This window comes from Penaeus monodon, chromosome 16, assembly GCF_015228065.2.
Source record: "Penaeus monodon isolate SGIC_2016 chromosome 16, NSTDA_Pmon_1, whole genome shotgun sequence".
In the NCBI taxonomy this organism is placed as follows: Eukaryota; Metazoa; Arthropoda; class Malacostraca; order Decapoda; family Penaeidae; genus Penaeus; species Penaeus monodon.
The window spans coordinates 34792192-34798735 of NC_051401.1; positions in this window are offsets into that span (position 1 = coordinate 34792192).

Genomic DNA, 6544 nt, shown 5'->3' on the forward strand with positions numbered 1-6544 from the left:
GATCCCATGCCAGTCTCACAGTGTAGCCATCAGTTGGACACATGGTCCTACTGTACTCTATGATCAACTGTACCCTATGATCCGGCGAAGAGACTTGTTACAAAAGGCATCAAGACGAGACTCCAAGGAACTAGATACCTTCCAAATTTTATTTCCATAGAGCAAAACTGGCAGTATCAAGCCCTTGATGATACGTAGCTTGGTCCTTCTACATAGGTACCGACATCTCCAAATGCTCTGTCAACGAGTTTATGGCTTGTTGCAGACCCAATCCATCTATTGACGTCTGGGTCTGACAACCCAGAGAAATGGACTACGTACCAAGGTATGTAAAACTCTCTGACTTCAACATCCTCACCGCAAGCAGGATCGACTGCAACGGGTTTCCCAACAGGCCCCAAAGTCCTGAATCTTGGTCTGGTGGTCCAGGAGACCTCTAGGCCTAAGGGCTTCGCCTCATGCAAAATGCAGCAAGAACGCCACCAGTGACTCCAAGGGACTCAGATAGGATAGCAAAATCATTGGCAAGTCAAGGTCTGAGACCGATATTGCCAAGGTTACTCCACACTGACTTTGGCTAATAGTTCTGCCCAATCCCAGTAATACAGGTGTTGAAAAGTTGGTGCAAGGACAGCCTGCCTCACCTGAATTAACAGGGAGGAAGTTCGACAGCCCCCCACACTTTACAGCACTTCAGTACCAATATAAAGCCTTGCTATTAGGCCAATAATCTTTGGAATTAAGAGTTAGGACTCCCATTCGATTCCCCCATGCACCGAGTCAAATGCCTTCTTGGGTTGATGTAGGATGCAAGCAACCCAATGACCAAACTCAAGATGGCTCCACACTTATTTGAAGCGCTAGGTTTACGAGCTATGTGGACTTGCCAGAGTAAATCCAGACTGCTCCAGTCCTGATGCCTCAGTAGGTGGTGCGATCCGTTTCGAAGAATGTGGGCGAGAACTTGCTGGTATGCTGAGCAGTGTCTGCCACGGTAGTTACAACCAATTCCCAACGATCCCCTTTCCCTTAGAGAGGATGACCATGCCCCTCAGCAAAGTCAGGGGGAATGGTACCAGACTGCCAGATGGCAGTCAGGATGTATGAGCAGGCCCCGAGCAAGGTTCACTCCCATCCTTTAGCAGTTCAGCAGGTGTTAATCACATATACCTTCAGCTATCCACTTTCAGCTGGAAATCACCATCCAACCTCTATTCAGGGTAGGAGGTTCCTCGCTGAGGGGTGGGTATGGCACAGCACTGTGACATCGCTTGCCATCCAAGCTTAAACTGTTGGAGGTCCTACTGGTAACAAATAATGAAATACTCAGCCAACGTTCACGACCCCAACGTATCTGAGATGATCCGCCGGACCAGCTGATCGGACTGCAGTATCTGTGAGGAGGTGCTTAGAGTTCAGAAAAAAAAACTTTATCAGGGTTGCGTAGGCAGGCAAATGTTTAACCAAGAATGGCCTTCAAGCTCCTCAGAAAAATTCCGTGACGTTTCTGGTCCCTTCTCCGCAGTGTCGAGCCCTACTCACCATGGGAGCGACGCAAGACTGATTACCATTCAGCTGAGCCATGCGACACGCTTCAGTGGCCTCTATTGTCTCCAGGGAGATAGAAGAGCCAGAGATCCTCATTTTCTGGGACCTAGCAAAGTCCCAGAGAAGGAAGCTATTCTCGCTGCTGGGATCAGCTCCCGAGCCATGGGGGCCGACAGACATCTCACAGCCAGCTCGGGTCACAGCCAGATACCACATTGAAGTCACCCAGAACAATGTGAATATCTCGTCAGGAGTAATTGTCTCTCACAGATGTGTGTTTGGTGTAGAACGCTTCTTCCATATCAAGTTTACATACATCGGTAGGAGTGTATACAGCAATAAGAGACATGAAGCCAAAAGCATGCTTCAGTCTCAATTCCATAATACGCTTATCAACCGGCGTCACCTCAACTACTGAGGGCTAAAGTCTGCTGGAGATGGCTATGGCTACACCCAGTAGCCTGACCAGTAGTAGGTGTACCCACCCATACTGATCATGCTGCTACCAGGTCTTCTCTCTGAGAGGGCAGCCACCTCAATTCCCAGTAGCTTCAATTCCCACAATGTTCCAAGCACCTACCCGGAAAGCTTGCCTGAAGTTAAGCCTTGTTTGGTCACTCCAGGTGCACACCACCTCTGCCGACACTGCTCCAAATAAAGGGGGTTGGCGGGCTGTGGGACCACCCATCCACCTGTGGGGTTCCCAAGGGCTTTGCCCCACGAGCTTCATGGTGTGTTGGTGCCTGCCGGGGAACAGGCAGGACGAGTAAACACTCGTTCCATCTTGGCCCCGAAATTGCTCCAGCGGGACCCACCAGCCTGCCTTACTTGCTGGGTTGGAGGGACAACACCCTCCCCACCAACATACAATTTATTTTTGATGTTTCCAGTGAGTTTTGGGGGAATGCACTGAGCAACGATCATAGGAACTAAAGATCAGTGCCAATACTAATTTTTAGGAGTGATTGTCCTTATTTATTGACCCATATCGGCGAGCCGCACTCACCGCGGCCTCGCGTTATTCTGGTCTCGTTTGGGTATATGTGTCCCCAGAGCGTTTTCACAGCTTTGGTTCCCGCGGCCATAGCTTCCGTACCCTGGGCCAAGAAGGATCAAAAAAAGATAATTGCCCTCACACAACACACTGCAACTGCAGCCCCTATGACTCACTGCAACTCTATCCAAAATATGGGTTTAACTTTTGTAAAAATATCATTACCCTGGCCAATCAATGAGAGGCATGATCTGAATTACCAGTCACCCTTCAATATCATAACACAGTATACCTTTTTTTAAGACAGCAGGTCTTATGTCCTCCTCCTCTCTTTCCTCAAGTATAAGTGTTCTAAATTTGGCTGCGCTGACACATTTGATGCAATCCTTTTTTGAACAGTATTTTGTGATAGAATGAAAGAAATTTGCCAAACTGATTCTGAAGAAAATTAATGTAAATAAATTTTCACAGGTTGCATATTGCTATACAACCTATTTTGAGAGAATTACTGTGCACTGCTTTGGATGTCTGATAGTTCTCCACTATCTTGGGAGGATAAAGCTGATAGCAATAATCCTTAAATTTCAAAGAATTTTTAAAAATTAAACACATTACAATCACATAAAATACATTAAATGTTACAGAAAATAAAGTGAACATGAAAGTTAGCCAAACAAGTGACTTTTATTTTTTTTTAATATGTTAAGGACATTAACTTCTACAAGTCTTATTTGTTAAAACTGGCATTTATACAAACATGCATCTGTGAGTCATGGATGGAAGAACACCAGCTCCAAGGACAACCCATTTCCATGATCAGGATTCTATACCTGCCTGCCTTGACTGATACTTAAACCTTTGCCGACAGGCATGGCATGTATGTACATGCCATGCCCACTGTGAGTTTAATTGTTTTTACACATAGAATGCTACACTTGTACTAAGTCACCAATGAGCCAGTTACGAGTACTGCCAGTCTCGCCCGTTCATCCTTTTCGTTGATTTACGAAAATATTTTTACGCTTCTTATTTTGCTGTTACTAAGGTTTTAACATTATATTAATTCTAATGGTTACAATAAAATAACCAACAGCGATATTCATGCATAGTAAACAATTGTGTTTTCCCGCCAAATACAAGGAAATGTGAAATCAGGTAAGGTCACAAGATCTACTAACTGGCTAAGTACTAGCAGAGCCATCTATGTGCAGAGACATTTTTAAAAAATATAAAAAATAAGCACAGCATTCTCCCCATTTTTTATTCATTTTCCCCCCGTAAGCAGTGGGCTAGTATTTTAAAAATGAAACAAAAAATGTTTAAGACTAAGTATAGAGATGATATGGAATATGTGAAGGGAAACCATTCTATTATTATCATTATAGACAAAATGGGTCCTTCGAGAAAGAAAAAAAAAGCTTGCTTATAAGAAAAAAAGAGATAATAACATTGCAAAAGGGAAGCAACGAGTCTTGACACTATGAACAAGTGTTCATGTGGGCTAAGCACACAATCCACACACATGAGCATCACTATTAAAGTAAGCCTACATGCAGGCTGCAATGCACTTGGTTCTAAGAGGTTATTATATTTAGTGCTTTAGGCAAGTTAACTTGCCAATATTGCCACCACACCCTCATTCCCTGTCTGCCTGAGCCTATCATACATTACTTCTGGTACTGTATGGCATATTATATCCAGTCAAGCCCCCAATCTTTTCCTCTCCCTCAGTTCCCCTGCACACACAAAAATATCTATACTATCATATAGTTACCTATTGGTATATCATTGGTTTTACTATTTATATCTCTAGACTGATCATGTTTTCAATTTTGTGCTCATGATATTTATATCAATTAATCAATGAGGCTGATACTGACAAGAGTTCACAGCTGGATCTATCTTTGTTTCCTGCAAGCTGCCAGGCAGGTCCTCAGCTTATCTTTAACTCTTCACCATAGGTATGGTTAATTTGCCCAAGCCACGACTTCCTGGGATGTCTCATGGGCTCCTCAACCCAGGGTTGTCTTGGAAAGAGATAAGCAGGATCATCCGTGAGGAACCAAGCTTGGTACGTGTATAGCCTGAGTTAGTAATCAGGGATTATGCACGTAATAGGTCCTTTGTCAGTCTCAGTGTAACTATTAGTTGGACTTTTGGTTCTGCCAATTGTACCACATTATCTGGCACATTTAACTTTCATAAAGTAAAACTGGCAGTATCAGAGCCTTCAGGACATGTAGCTTCGTCCTTCTGCACTGGTACCAGCATCTCCAAATTCACTCGTAAACTGAGTTCATGGCACACAACTCACAACCTGCATAATTCCATGTTGGGTCATACCAGGTCCAACAGCCTTGTCCTCTCTCTCATCAGCACAGCTCCAGAGAATTTCAGGCAAGCAGCAGCAACACAAGGATAGCCCAGTCCTTTGCCGACTTTGCTCTCCCATACACCTACAAAACCCAGCCATAACAGTGGGCACTCACACCCACTCCAAAGAGATATAGACCAGTTCAAGTAAAAGATACAACCCATCTACCACAACCTCTACCGACTTCCTGGTCTGAGCTGAGTCATGAACTGCACTATTAAGGTACGTAAAGCACTATGTGGCTTTAATGTCTTCTCCAAAGACATTAATAAGCAAGTTATCCTAGCAGGCCCCCAAAGTCCTGGATCTTGGTCTTACACCGATAGACCTAGGCTTTGCCGTATTGCTTAATACATCAAGAGTCATCTCTAGAGTTTACAGAGACTCAGATAGGATAGCAACATCATCAGCAAAGTTGAGATCGGTGACCTTGATATTGTCTCGTGTTGGTGCAAGAACACAGCATTCCCTCCTGAATTAATAGGAAATGCCCTTTAATCTCCTTAGCAAGGTTCCTGATGTACTGCTTCTTGTCCCTTCTCAACAGTCTTGGAGTCCTGCACACCAAGGAATGGTAGATATACTGATCACCATTCAGTCAAGCCACATGACATGCATCTGTGGCCTCCAGGGTGTCCTGCAAGATGATATTGGTGTTGGCCAATGGACTCATGATCTGTATCAAGTGTTTCATGTTTAAAGAAAACCCACAGAGCAACAGGATCTGTTAGATTGTCAACTTCTGTGAATCAGTCAGAGGTAACTGCAGCGAACCTTCAGCCAATCTGTCCAAGTGAAACGCCCTGCCTCCAACACTGGAAAGACAGGGAGTTTTTAAATGGATGTAAAGGCCCAGTCTATGGTTACTCTCCAAATCTCAGCACTTAGGTAAACCCTGCAATTCTGGAGGATCCTCCAGCAAGTGCTAACAAGCATGTGATCAATCTCCTTGACCACAGTACCTATATCCCTGTACCATGTCCAGTGATGCAGTTTGGAGTGCTGATGCCAAAGCCAGAAATCCTCAATCTCTGGGACCTAGCAGTCCTAGAGGAAGCTTTCCTCACTGCTGAAATCAACTCCCAAGCCTTGGGAACCAACAGACTTCTCGTAGCCAGTTCAATGACAACTGGGTACCGCACTGAAGTCTCCCAGGATAATGTAAATGTTTCATTAGGGACAATTGTCTGCCACAGATGTGAGATGGAGTAGAAAACCTCTTTCATATGAGTTTGCAAATATCAGTAAGACTGTACACAACAACAGGAAAGACGAAGCTAAATGTATGCTTGTCTTTATGCCATTATACACTCACTGCCTGGAATAACCTGGAGATGGAGATGGCTATGGCTATCCCCTAGAGATGGTAACCATTGCCATGGCTTGACCAGTAGTAGTAGTAGTTACCCACGGTGATTGTACCACTACCAGGTCTTCTCACCTCCAAAAGAGCAGCCACCTCAACTCTCAGCTACTCGAGTTCCTTTGACAGTGGGGCAATTGATTCTCCTGCCACAAATCATGGGCGTTCCAAGCCACCATGGCCCATCTAAAGTTAACCTTCACTCTGGATGGATGCCAGATGAGGGTATCAGGGTTCAGCAGTCACCTATAGGTAGGGTTCCCCA